The sequence below is a fragment of the Vulpes vulpes genome, chromosome 14 (assembly GCF_048418805.1).
Source record: "Vulpes vulpes isolate BD-2025 chromosome 14, VulVul3, whole genome shotgun sequence".
Taxonomy (NCBI): Eukaryota; Metazoa; Chordata; class Mammalia; order Carnivora; family Canidae; genus Vulpes; species Vulpes vulpes.
This window is the reverse complement of record NC_132793.1, coordinates 117,032,550-117,047,460: the sequence shown is the minus strand read 5'-3', so window position 1 is coordinate 117,047,460 and position 14,911 is coordinate 117,032,550. Positions and strand designations below refer to the sequence as shown.

The following is a 14,911-nucleotide window of genomic DNA, read 5'->3' as shown; positions in this document are numbered from 1 at the left end:
TACCCAGCTTTGAGTTACACACACCAGCAACAGCTGACAGAAGCTCAGAGAGGCTAAGCCACTTACCCAAAGACACACATGTCCATGTCACATGTCACATTCACATACAATTTTGACTGACCTCAAAGCTCTTTCTCTATCTATTTCAACTTCTCTGAGTTTCAGTGGCAACATCTTTTAAATGACCCGATGTCATCCTGCCTACTTATTTATTTATTTATTTTTAAAATAAATTTATTTTTTATTGGTGTTCAATTTGCCAACATATAGAATAACACCCAGTGCTCATCCCATCAAGTGCCCCCCTCAGTGCCCGTCACCCAGTCACCGCCACCCCCCGCCCACCTCCCCTTCTACTTATTTCACTCAGCATAATACCCTCCAGTTCCATCACGTTGAAGCAAATGGTGGGTATTTGTCGTTTCTAATATCCTGCCTACTTATTTAAGGCTACTTTAAGGTTACGCAACTGTGATATATTACTCTTGTCTAATGAGATGACTAAAATCAAATATTCATATATTTATCTGTATTAATAAGTTCTATGGTGATTATGGGCATGTTTTAGGAATAAGGTTAGTGTTGATTTGGGCTGAGGAAAGTAATGATGAGTGAGTCAACATTTATTGAGTGCTTACTAAGTGTTAAATATATATCATATTTCATTTAATATAAATAGTTTATTATCGAAGCTAAATAGTTTGTCCGTGCAAGTGTTAAGTGATCTTGGTCCATTTTAAAGATGCAGGAATCGAGGATTGGAGGAGCTAAAGTAATATGTCTGATCCAAATGGCAGAGTTTGGATTCTGACCAACTTGTCAGATGTTAAATCCCACAGTCTTTCCAGGACAGCACCTGACTCATGGCAGAGTGAGCTAGAAATAGGGTCCCTTGATGCTAAGGCCAGCGCTGGCCAGATGGTACAGAAAAGTATAATCTTTGGTTTTAGAATGGTCTTGCTCATGGAGTCATCTGAGAAGGCTCCTTGGAGAGAAGAAAGAGAAATATCACTATTAGATATTTCTAACACTACTCCAGGAACAGCTTCAAGAAGAACCCTAGGAAGCTGCCAAAAAACACCATTCCTCTCAGTCAGCTCAGGAGCAATCAGGGTACTTTTGAATTCTCCTATGATAGTAGTGGCTGGACAACCTTGAACATTTACTCGGACCACTCAAGTTCTTCTGTAAACCAAGGAGAATATTACCTAACTCTCAAGGTGGGGTGTGAGGATCAAGTGAGTTATTACACACAGACTGGCCAGCAAGAGACAGAGTTGTAAATGCCAGTTGCCTTTCCTCCTTCTCTGAGGCATATTTTATCTTAAGTTTCTCAGAGGCTTTCTGAAATTGTGTTATTTCTCTGGCAGACCTCCAATTGGCCTGACCTACTGCTGTCTTCCTGAGTTTTGAAATAACCATTCCCTATGGTTTGAGGGAGCCTCAGGGATCAACAGCATGGAGCAACATGATTGAGGGTCTACAATACAATAGAGACAAAGAGGATAATCAGATAAGTAACATTGGTACACAATAAAAAAGTCAGTATTGATAAATTATGGCCATGTCAATATCTTGTAAAGCAGACAGACCTTAATTACACTCTCCTTTCTGTCTCACTCATTTAGATTTTGTTTGTTCTCTTCAAGAAAAATCTGGCAGAGATGCCTCCTGGCATCTTGGAGGGTAACCATTGTACCCCCCTTCACTCTTACATTTGAGCTCCTCATCCTTGTGAGTGAGAGGATGGTCGGCATGATTCCAAAGTCACCCCAAACCAGAAAGGAAACTATTTCAATTTAGAACATTAAAATATATATATATATATATATCCACAGGGGCTCCAGGAGTTAACTTCTACTTTCAATGACCTATTTTGAAATGAGGCTGCCTTTCTAGGGGGCTGTCCTAATGAAGGTCAGCCAAGAAAGCCAGCAACCAGCCTGGCCTTTAGATTTTAGTAGCAAACAGTCAGGGGGTCCAAGCTCCAGGATGAGAAGATTGAAAACATCTAGTCTTTTAATTTTTAATGGGTAGGTACTTGATTCTTTCTTCCAACAGAATGAAGGGATCTTTAAAAAGTGAGTTAAGGGAGCTGGCTTTCTTTATGCTGTTCAATGCTTTATAGAAGGCCCAGCATTGAATGTTATAAAAACCTTTTTTGCTTGGTGTCAGCTCTTTCTTAATGATCATTCATGCCAGTGAGATGCCCACCCAGATGGACCTGGCCTACTTAGTTTACCTGAAGAGCGTGGACATGCACAAGGTCCCGTGCTGAGATGTTGGTCTTCTGCGAGGAGCCCCCGTGGCAGCATTGCAGAGAACTCCAGGAGCCAGTAATCCGTAAGACAGTGAATTATTCTCAATGCTAAACAGTGTCCTTTAGCAAAAAGCTCCTCCTAGGTCTGTTTTAGGCTTGGTTTCCTGTGAAATGTGACCACAGATTAGGGTGTAGGACCTGTGTGTGGGTAGGACTTCCTCTTCAGTTGAAGTGCAGTATGTGAAGCCATCGGAAGCTAAGGTCTTCCAACCCAAAAGAGTGTCCTTAAAGACACATGGAGTCCCTCAGTGGCCCTTCACAATTACTAGAATATGCTAAAACAGATTTCTGAGCAACACTCAAGCATAAAAGATGGATTTTGCTAGTCTTTTTCACATGTACACTGAAACTAATTAATTATCTATCCTATGACTTGATGTTACCAGTGGCATCCTGAGACCACAAGACACATGAACTACATCCCTCAGGTACAACAGAGGGAGCACGAGAAATGCCTGGCTCTTATTCCTGTTGTACTAATTGTTAGTTTTATGATCTTGGACAATTTGCCATTTCTCAACTAGCTTCCATGTTTATGATTGAGGGATAAAATTTTATATTTTACAGCTGTTCCAAGAAATGAACAAAATAATGTACATGAAGACATGTACCAAGGTTTGGAGCACATGTTAGGTGCTCAGCATATTTAATTTCTCTCTGCCTTCCTTCTGGTTCATTTCAGCTGGAAGCAAGATCTTGCAAGTGCTTGGTGTAATCCAGCACTCAACACTTGACCCTCTGGTTTTATAGAAATTGACATTGAATTCTTTCTCTTTTTAAAAAAGATTTTATTTATTCATTCATGAGACACACACACACACACACACACACACAGGCAGAAACACAGGCAGAGGGAGAAGCAGGCTCCATGCAGGGAGCCAGACGTGGGACTCTGTCCCACGTCTCCAGGATCACGTCCTGGGCTAAAGGCGGCACTAAACTGCTGAGCCACCCAGGCTGCCCAAATTGACGTTGAATTCTACAATAAATCCCAACATCATTTAAAATAAACTCAAAGGTAGAAGTGTATCTTTTCTTGGGTATATAAATCTGGTTTTGACTTAATATATACCCCAAAGGTAATGTTAAACTAAGCACTCATTAAATGTTAATTATGTGCCAAGAATGGTGTTAAGCACTTTGCAGGCATTATCCTACTAAATCTTACTGATAATAATGTGAGGAAAAGACATTTAAACCCCTTTTGTGATTGTGAAAACTGAAACTTAGGGAAAATCAAGTAATTTATCCACTTTATCAATTAGCTTCTGATGCACCAGGGGCTTAAAATAGTAGCCATTTTCTTGAGTTCACAATTGCATGGCTCATTTGGTCTGGGCCTGTGTTAGTTTCCTAGGGCTGCATAGCAAAGTTCTACAAAGTGGGCGGCTAAAGCAACACAAATGCATTGTCTCCCAGTTCTGGAGACCAGAAGTCTGAATCAAGGTGTTGGCAGGATTCATTCCTTCCAGGCCTCTGTTCCTGCCTTGTAGATGGTGGTCGTCATCTTCATGTGGAATTCTTCTTGTGCTTGTACATTTCCCTTTCTTATAAGGATACCAGTCACACAGAAGTAGAGTCCACCCTAATGACCTCATTTTTACTTGATTACCTTTTGAAGACCCTGTCTTCAGATAAGGTCACATTCTGAGGTGCTAGAGGTTAGGATTTTAACATATGAATTTGGTTGTGGGGGGCACAATTCAACCCATAGCAATACCTGATTATCTGGTCTTTGCTGGTTGGCTAGAAGGCAGCTGGAGAATGTGAGGTCCTTACATTGATGTTTCTGTTGGTTAGCAGGAGGTCAGCCAGATGCCTCAGTTCTCCACTTGACTTGTTATCATCCAGCAGGTTAGCTCAGGCTCAAATATGTGGTAGTTGCAGGGGTCTGGTGCAGCAGAGAGGGAAAGTCTCAAGACTCAAATCTTTTCCAAGTCTCTGCTTGCATCCTGTTTATTATGGTCCCATTAGCCAAAGCAAATCCCATGGGCAAGTCCAGAATGAATGTGGGGGAAAATCACCCAAGGGGTAGGTACAGGGAAAGTAGTTACTGTGGCCTTCTTTGGGAAATAATCTAATACCCATGTTGGAATCTAGTTCGCAGCTGGACCACAATGGGAACTCAAACCCTGATGATATGAAAACCCCCTGCTTTTTACCAAAGAAGAATTGAATATAGTTTGGTATAGCAAGAATGTTGTTAATAGTGTAGATGGTATTTATTCTACTCTGAGGGCTTGGGGAGGACTGACTCCCCTCGGGATGAGGTGATTTTTTTTTTTTTTTTTTTTTATTAAAGGTCTTTAATGATGAGTTAGAATTTGCTGGACCAAAAGAAGGGAAGGGGGGCAGGGGAGAAGACATGAAGGAAAGAAGGCAAGAGAAAAAGAAGGAAGGGAGGGAGGGAGGGAGGAAGAATGGAAAGAGGTAGGGAAAGGAGCAGAAGGGGAAGAAGGGGGAGAAAAGGTCAAGGAGAATGTTCTGGGCCAAGGTGACTGTATATCTAAATGCCAGGGTGGAAGAGACAGCATATGTAGCTCACTGGAAGAAACTAAAAAAACAAAGGTGACTGTGAGAGGCAGAGACAACAAGGAGGGCATAGTGCAGAAGCAGCTAGAAAGACTGGCTGTGTTCTCTGAGTATGAGCCAGCTACCCACAAGTTCCTCTCCACATCTCCCTTTTTCTTGCTGTGCACCTTACATCCGCAGGGAGAGGACTAACTCACAGTCATCTTTGATTTGGATGATGATTTATTTTATGTTAATTGATTCATGAATTCTTCTCTCCTGCCCACCACATTCTACACCCCACCTCCATAGTTTATTGGGTCCATGATCCTGAGTCAAACTGGCGGATGTTGGGAAAATCCAGAGGAGTTTGGGTTTTAATGGCCAGATCAAAATTACTGAGATGTGTCACTGAAAGTCTACCTGGCTTTGGGCCAAGGACTTGTCTCATATGCAAATTGGCAATGATAATATTTACCGTGAGGATTACATGGCTTGTCTCCTGCAAAGTGTCTAGTGCTGTGCCTGGCATCTAATTGATATTCATCCCTTGTTTTTTTCTGGAGTGCTTTTGCGATGCCACTAATGCATTATAGAAGGCCACCAGAAACACTGCCTGATGGATAAGTGATCTACAACATCTGTGGACAAAGGATGCAGTGTATGGACTGAGCTGCCTATGGGTCTGAATGGGATATTTCTGTCAATACTTGACACAGTGAGTTTGTCTCTGTGGATTTCACTATCTGGTTAGTCCACTCAGGGTATGAAGACCTTGGGTAGATTGTATGGAAGAATCACAGGAAAAAATTAAAAAAAAAAACAACAGATAAACACACACACACACAAAACACAAAGCAGGACTTTCAAGACCTAATCATGTTCAAGGACCACAGTTCCTAGGATGAAGGGAAAGAAAGGTTTAACTGGCTCTTGCAGGCCCCTGCTGGGAAGCAGAACTGCAAGACTGTCGGGCTTTGGAATTACTCTGGCTTTGTTCAAATCCCTCCCGGGTCCACTAATTGAATGACTTCCAGCAAGTTATCTAACTTAACTGATTCTTTCATTTCTCACCTTTAAAAAGGAGTGTGACACTACTAACCTCATAGCATTTCCAGTACACAAAATGATAAATTTACTTCATAAATGAAGGTAGAAGAGAAAGTGTAACCACATGTCAACAACCTAGAGCCCATTCAAAGAGTTCTCTAAATATTTTTTCAACCTGAATTTAATGCACATAAGTAGGAACCGAAATTCATATCTATACTTAAAAATTATTGTCTTACTTAAACAATTTTAATTTTTGAGTAATTTTAGACTCACAAGCAATTGCCAAAATCATATAGAGAGATTGTGTGGAGTACCTGTCACCCAGTTTTCCCTGGAGAAACTGATTTCTTATGAATAAACATTCTATACAGAAGCATTCACTTTTCTCTAAAGGTGAGGCATATTGGAGAGGGGGAAAAAAAGGTGATAAAGCCTGGCCTAATCACTTTCCTGCTGTTCTTGCTCTCTCGTTGGTTTTCTTTTGAAAATTTTTTTAACAAAATAAGTTCAGATGATTAAAAAAAAAAAATTGCTGGTCCTGGGTCAGCATCCTAATACTGAGTGATCTTTAGTCCTTCTTTTGGTGCCAAGTTCAGGCTCCTGTCACATAGCTGGTGTTGGGATGGTGTCAAGGCCTGGGTTTGACTCTGCAGCTTGCACCTACATCTATAAACCCCAAAGCACAAGAGAGACTGCTCAACACCATCATGATAGATGTGTTTGTTTTATAAATTCCGAGTTGAGGGTACTGTCTCCTACAATGGATCAAAATCCATGTACTCTTTACGAATTATACGGGAGCTCTTATGAGAATAGAGGTTAATTGGCACAAGCATTTCTGATTTTTTTATAGTTTAGCACCTATTTATGTCCGGGCCTCAGGCAGTTTGACTCCAGGCCCTGAAGAGGGGTTCACCTCATGCTAATTGCCTTTCATCTTATATCCTATCTGCTCCAGGAAGCACATTATAAGCCTCTCTGCATTAGCTGTGTTCTGTCTCGCACATTGCATGAGCACTCTGCAAAGGGGAATCTTGGCGTGAATGTGAGTTGAGTTCTGTGCTGTTGCAGATATGCTCAATGTCAACCGGGTCTATGGCTGCAGTTGGGCAGTTTTCATGACTGTTGAGAAGTAGCTTTCAAGGGAAAACCTCAACATATAAACATAAACATAGTTGATATTCAAACTCATCTGGTGTCTGGGAAGTTCTAGCAGGTGAGGTTGTTCCCACAGTAGTCCATTCTTTCCATAAATCACCTTTAGGCATCCCCAGCTCTCTGGCCTGACCACCCTAACACATCCTACAGGAAGGCAAAACCCAAAATAGGTAGAACCAGGGCTTAGTGTAAAAGCTCACGGGTCAGATCTCAAGGGCCGTTGTGAGCATAACAAGGTTTCTGACCTTTGGATTTATTTTCTAGCCAAATTTCTTTGGAAATCATAGGGTGGAAGTGATAAGTACATGCAGAAAGAAAGAACTTTTCCCTTAAATCTCTGTTCAGGTTCCTTGGTCTCCTTTAATTCTTATTCACAGAAATGCTACATGGTTTATCAATTAATGAAGATTCATTAAATACGAATCAATGCTTAATTCACGCTACTTTTCCCCTGGAAGAGCCTCATGGGGCTAACATTAAGTAAGACATTGTTCTAGGCACTTCGCATAAATGCATGATTTAATTATCACAATAATGCCTCCATATTGGCAGAATTATTACTATTACCCATATCACCACCCTCAGAATCATCTGTCCCCACTGCCTTAACAGGCTTCCTCACAGCTTTGGCATCATGAAGACTCCAGAACACTAGTGTCTTGCCAAGGCTATGGAAACAAGTACTTGCAGAGGCTAGTGTACCTGGTGAAATGCCAGGGAGAAGGAAATATGTAAGAGAAAGTGCACCTCAATGGCAGAATGATACAGGATAACAGAACAGAGAGTGGCCTGGGACGTATGGGGTAGAGTTGCTTCATATAAGGCAGTGTGAGGTTGAGTCTCTGCAGGGATGACATTTAATCTGAGGTCCGAGTGAGGAAAAGGATCCAGCCAGATGCAGGTCTGGAAGGAAGGGATTTCTGAATGGAGGCAACCCTGTAAGAGATTGTTGAGGAAGAGATGAGCTTTGGGGGATGAACTTCATATGTCATTAAATCATAAACTCCTTGAAGGTGGCTGTAGTTGCTTCTCATCTTGCAGTCCTTTGCAGTATCAAGATCCTACTGTGTCATCCAGAAATTCAGTGAAAGGAATTGGCTGTAAACTACACCTCTCATTTTCAAATGAGGAAGGGGAGGAACCTGACTGACCACCGAGGTGAGTCAGGAGAAGAACGAAGACAGTGATGCAAGTTCCAGCTTCTCAGCTAAATCTTTTTCCAGTCTTGCACAGCTATGTCTCCTGATTCTACATTTAAATGGCAGCCACAGTTAGCCATTTATCTTGAGCAGAGCCTTGTTTAGACAAATCTGGTGAGGAGTATGACATCATCCACACACACGCAAATCTGCTATGGGTTGTTTGCCAAACACTTTTGCCGGAGGTTAAAACACTGTGGTATTTTTAAACCATGCGGGCAAAATCACTCCCTCTCCATGCAGGGGCTGAATCGTTGCCAGGGTTGCTAAATTGGCAGGGCAAAGGGCCCTATGCCATATGTCCTCACATTGGTTGAATTTAGGTCTTGAAGCGAGAATCGGATTAAGAAAAAGCAAACAGCACTAACTGCACGGAGGAACCCTTGATAGGTTTCACTTAGCATGTGGGATGAACTATCCCGAGGGGAGACAGTGGGGCAAGGCAGGACTTAGAATAGAAGAGAGGAAGGAGGTGAAACTTAACACCAAAAATGGAGTTGGACCTTTGGCTTTTAAGTAGAGACAGGGCTTTTAGCCTCTCATTCTCTCTCTCTCTGCCTTTTTCCTTTTTAAATTTTCTCTTTTCTAAAAGGAAGGAGAAGGAAGCTAAAATTGCTTTTCTGTCTTTAAGGCAAATAGGGAACAACTATAGCTGGTGTAAGTAAAGTAGCTATAATTTTTAGATTATTACCCTTTTAAAACATTATTGATTTAGTTTAGAGAGAGCAAGAGAGAGAAGGGGGAGGGGCAGAGGAGAGAATCCTCAAGCTGACACCCTGCAGGACTCGATCCCAGGACCCTGAGATCATGACCTGAGCCAAAATCAAGAGTCAGATACTTAGCTGACGGAGTCACCCAGGTGCCCCACTTTTCCTGAACTTTTTCTTCATTTGCATCTTAGTCTATAACACACCTACCACTCAGCCTAACTTTGGAGACTAAACGCAGTTAAGTCACAAGTTCCCTGCAGCTGGAAAACCACTGAGCAAGGACAAACCTGGATCTCTAAATTTTAGGTCACTTGCCCCAGCCAACAGTTTTTCTTTCTTGAAAAGGGGGAAACAGAAGCTCAACAAAGTAAAAGGTAGTGACTGAGTCCATAGTAAGCTGTCATGAAGCTGGCAGTCCTGTGACTTGGATTCTAAGGCTGGAGTTTCTCATACAGTCCATGCTGCCATCTGTGTGTTGGGAACCTTCTGACTCTGGGGTTTTCGAAGAAGTAGCAGAAGCATGATTTCTGAATGACCACACAAATTCTAAAGGTATTTTATAGACACCAGAGGAAGACTAGTGTCTTTGTTAGTTTGGGCTGCTGTAACAAAGTGCCATAGACTGGGGCTGCTTATCAACAGTGGAGAAACTTAGTCCTCACAGTTTGGGAGGCTAGAAATCCTAGGTCAGAGTGCCAGCATGATTAGACTCTGGAAAGAGCTGTCTTTCAGTTGTAGACTGCCAGCTTCTGGTTGTATCCTCACAGCAGAGAGAGGGAGCAAGCTCTCTTGTGACTCTTACAAGAGCACCGAACCATTACTGGAGCCCCCTCTCCACATGACTTCATCTTGTCCTAATCACCTCCCAAAGGTGTCATCTACTTGTACCATTGCATTGGGGGGCGGATAGGATTTCAAAGTATGAATTTTGAGGGAACACAAATGTTCAGTCCATCACAACTAAGATTCTAAGAAGAAGCTTATAAAAATGAAAGAATTCTATGGCACTTTAGAGAGAGAACGGGGAGGGAGCTCCATGATGGGGGGGGGGTGTCCCTGTTGGGATCTGCCATAGCAAGCATCCCTGGGGACAGAGTAGGTACTCAATGAATATTAACAAAGGAATGATACAACCTCCATGGAGCCTGGGCTTGATCTGTGTTGTTTATGCTCTGTTCTGGCACCTGGAACAGTACTTAAGCAGCCTTGTAGGTTAGCAAATGGAAAAGAGAAAATAAAGGGTTAAATAGGTTTTTTAATTGATCCCAAATAACTTGAATACTAAGACTCCACAGGGTTAGTACTAGGTCCTGGATGAAGGCATAGTTCCTGTATTGATCAATTGCCGGATATGGACTGAATATTCTAATCAATCAATTAGGGGACAGGGTTTTCATTATAGGCCTATGAGCGTATATATAATAGAATTTCAGTTGGGAAGTAGAACCAGTTCTGGGGTGTCAGGGATGCTATTGGGTTTGCAAGACTGCTGCTTTATTTGTTTATTCTTGAGCCTGGTCTATTGTAGCAATGGGTGTGAAAGGGATGATAATGTGTAAGAAGCAATGTGATAGTGCTTCTGATGGTGTGGATGGAGAAAAGACTCAGGGGTGAAAGTTAGGTATAATTAACGACTGGATTTGTTTAGTGATGTTTTGATTTTAGAGCCTGCTATGGGTTGAATTGTGTCCCCCCCTAAAGAGATATGTTGTAATTATAACCCAAGTACATCAGAATGCAAGCTTTTTGTTAGAAATAAGGTCGTTGTAGATGCAACCAATTTAAGATGAGGTCCTTTGGGTGTTCCTAGGCAAGATGACTGGTGTTCTTGTAACAAGAGGAGAGACACACAGAAAGAGGAATACCATGTGAAGACCCAGCCACACACTGGGAGAAGATGGCCATGTGAAGATGAAAGAAAAGATCCAAGTGATGTGGTGACAAGCCAAAAAATACCTGGGCTGTTAGAAGCTGACAGAAGTAAAGAAGGATCCTCTGCTCTAGATTTTGGAGGAATCATAGTCCTACTGACACCCCGATGGGAGACTTCTGGCCTCCAAAACTGTAACAGAAGACATTTCTGTGGTGGTAAGCCACTTAGTTTGCAGTACGTGTCACAGCAGCCCTAGGAAACTAACACAGAAACATGTATTTATAACTTTGAAACATCATTATATTGCAAGACCAAGTTCCAAACCCCTTTTTATCTTCACTGAAAGAAAGTTTTTATAATGTGATTTTAAATAAATGATGTGAGGTTTTTCAGGAATACAAATATGATAGACCATATTTATATGTTGTAGGGGGAGATCACAGCTTTAAATGCTGGTGTTTAGAGATCCTATGACTAGCAGCTATAATTTCTCTTCAATTAGCGCTTGAGATAATGTATTCAAATCTTCTAGGCCTTTCTTCTGCCTGTCTGTCCTATTTTCTTGATATGGTATACCAACTCCTTCAGCCTCTGCTTTTGGTTATGGGGGATGTGGGGAATCCATCGGTGACTCATCCTCCAGGACCCTACCATTGCCACATCAGCCTTTGAGCAGCATAAGCACCTACGGCATAAACATAGTGCAATAAGCCTTCTTTTGCTGACTGCACAAGATTCCCAAATTCCATTTAATTTCTATCTGACTGGGGGTACTGAGTGGAAGCCTGCAACTTTTAATTACAGTACTAGACTACACCTTGGACAAGAAGGTGAGGAATACGTTCACTCACACTGGTTGGATACCTATACATCTCCAGGTACTATGTGTATGTTGTTTTGGGTAAGACCTGGCACAGCTTCTTAAAGTGAGCATCATCCCTATTTAAAAAGGAGGAGATTGAATCTCTGAGAGTTTCAGTATTATCAAACCAGAAAGCACCTGGATCCAGCCTTGCCCTAACTCACAGATGGCGGACTTGAAACCTTTCCTTACTCCGCTTTTCCTCCCCCAGACTGACCTCTATGTCCTGCTCCATGCCTGCTTCTCTTTATAGCCATCTCAACCCTGCAGGGCCTTCTAGATCTTCTTGTGACAGGGACAAGATATAAGAAGGGAGAATGAAACCCTTTCCCCAAGTCACATCCTCAAGGCTCTCTTCCTTCTCCTTTCCATCTTGATCCAGGGCAACTTTCCAGCCATGTGGTTCTCCAGTCCATCTTGTCCAAATTGGAAATACATGTGGTGAGGAGAGTTTCTAGCTCTGAGTTCCATTTATTAGCCCACACAGAGTTCAGACCCTTGGATGTCTTTAAGGACTCAATTTTGTCCTGGTCAATAGACTTTCTTCTCCAGGTAGATGGAGTAAGGAGCAAGTTGACACTGGACTCTGTATCAGATGGCTTTTGTTTCTCACCACAGGTCCTTTGGGATATCCATCAGGACCTAGCTCTGGGTGCAGTCATATTCTACATGAGCTTCCTCAGCCACTTCTACTGTGTTTATGCCACATCTACTTCACAATCAGCCAGCACCTAACCTGATATTTACTCCTTGAGCCTCTTACCTCCAACACTGAGCACTTCACTTGCTGCTGAAGCGTGAGGTATCTATGTAAAAGCCAAATGGAAGTATAAAGAGTTAAAACCCATAAGGAATATTGGGAAATATAAACTGGCAGATAAGCTTTTCCCCTTTATTCCCCAAAAAGGACTGTTCAGGACACAATAGTGTTTGAGGACCCTAGGAAGATAGCACCATGTAACAGTGGGATGGAACACTTACTTGGGCATGGTACAAAATGCTCAGCCAGCTTAGTGCCATTTTATCACATTGAATCTCCCTCCTAATCTGTCACATTCCCATGGCCTTCATTCCAGCTTTCCTAGGACCAATTTTCTAAGCTCTGTGTTCTGGGGAACAAGGTTAAGACAAGTTTCCTCTGTGGTTGGTTTTATGGTGTTTTCTCTGAATCACCTGGGACACTTGTTAAAAATACAGTTTCCAAGGACCCATCCCATGATTAGAATCTCTGGGTTTAGGTATAGTCCTGTGCATTCTAAACAAACTCTTCGGGTGATTCTCATGCATATCATAGTCTGGGAACCAGAGTTCCAGCTTAAAGTAAACTGAGGAAGAAAGCAGAGTATATGCCCTTGACATCTTATTTGCCTGAATAACTGAGAAATGTCTAGCTATGGCTTGCAAACCCACCTATCATCTCCCAAACTATGATACATTTCCTGCCACAGGTGAGTGATTCCAGACACATGTGATTGCAAAAGAAATCTTAAAGCCCATTCAAGAAAAGTTATTTGTGTACCTGCAGTCACCAGAGGCTACCACATAGATTCTGGGCAGTAATCTTACTGACATTGGATTGGCCGCATGTTTGCTTCCTTCCCAAAGTTACTCATTAGGAATTGCTGAGCCTTAGGGTAATTTATTTAACATCTAAAATTTGGGGACATGGATATTTGGGCAAAACTAAGACAATCTTCTAAAAGTCTGCATAATCAACTTAATTAGGAAACTCCCTACAGAATGAGGTTAGAGTGGCCAAGAAATTTCAGTCCATCATTTCTCTTTGTGAGGAAAAGAAACTGGTAGTATTTGCAAGTATTTGTATAGTGAAAACAATTTCAGCAATGAATGAGCTTGTGAGGGAAAAATAATTATTACCCACTTTCCTCCAAATAATTCACTCTTTAAGTTCAAGGGTCCAACAAGAATGGCTTCTCACACTCAAAACACATTTTTCATGCAGCTAGCAAAACTGGGTATGTATGGGATACATTTGCTTTTAATTTTCTCGTTGCTGGCTCCTTTTCAGCAAAGCTACCTGGTGTGGCAGGTGAAGAATGGACTAAGGGTCACACAGAAATGGCTTCAAAACCCAATTTGGCTCTTGACTATCTTGGGAACATTGAGTAAACTGTTCATTGTGTCTAAATTTTGGTGAACTTCTTTGGATAATGGACACTATTTTAGCTTTTGTGGGTTGTGAGAATAACAAAAGAGTAATTATAAAAGGGTATGGCATGGAATAGGAATTTAAGAAATTGTTATTAAATGTCATCATCATCTCATTATTATGGTAATCAAACTGGACCAAGAAGACAGTAACAGGATATGCATCCATGGAATTATTGACTATTCTATGTTGATTTGTGTGACATAAATAGGAGTGTGGGGATAAAAGCTGAAATAGACATTTCTTTTTTCATTCAGAATTAAACTGAAAAACGAAGAAATGCTAACTCAGATGGTGGGTTGTGAAATCCTAGTCTATGTAGATGGGACTAGAAGTCAGAAGCCCTTGGTGGAGATGGTGGTGTACTGGTGGTGGTGGGTTTGGAATACATAAGACTTAAAGCAGATTGCAAACCAACAGGTCCAGGGTTTCATAAGTGTATCATTTGGAAGAAATCTGAAAACATGCATTCAGCTTCCAGGTGTAATTTGAAGACAAACTTCATACTTTAGTTGATTGTTTAGCCCTTACGCCCATGTAATACCTAGACCATATTATGCCCTCAGTAAAAGTTAGTTGAAAGTAAATACATAAATACATGAATGAATGACTAATGGAAAAATAAAATATGACAATATATATGACAGGTTTGGTCATATTTCTGAAAATCTGTGACGTTATTTTGTATGTGGTATTCTCTGCTTTTTCCTTCCACACTTAGACCCACCTGTCCCTTGATGGCACACCTTCCCAAATCCTCATATTTCTCAGATATTTCCACCTTCTAACTGAAATCTGCAAGGGAGCATTATTCCACTTAAGTTGTGATGGAACTCTCATTGGGGTAGTTAATTTTATATGTCAACTTGACTGAGTCATGGAGTACCCAGACATTTGGCCAAACATCATTCTAGGAGTATCTATGAGGGCATTTCTGCATGAGATTAGTATGGGAATCAGTAGACTAAAGCAGATTGCTCTTCCAAGAGTGGGTGGACCTCATCTAATCATTTGAAGACTTGATTAGAACAGAAAGACTAAGTAAGAGGGAACTC

The 14,911-nt window shown here is 41.5% G+C and overlaps 1 protein-coding gene across 2 annotated transcripts in view; it reads right to left on the bottom strand.

Annotated features, from left to right (window-relative positions):
• CLNK (cytokine dependent hematopoietic cell linker) overlaps nt 1-14,911 on the bottom strand; it is a 201,307-nt gene that overhangs the window by 152,038 nt on the left and 34,358 nt on the right. The window contains exon 1 of one of the 2 annotated variants that reach the window (XM_025998334.2): nt 2,243-2,495. The exons of the other annotated variant lie outside the window; for it this stretch is intronic. The gene's annotated coding sequence lies outside the window, so the exon portion shown is untranslated. Of the gene's footprint in view, nt 1-2,242; nt 2,496-14,911 lie in introns of those variants that run through there. 2 annotated transcript variants of the gene reach the window in all.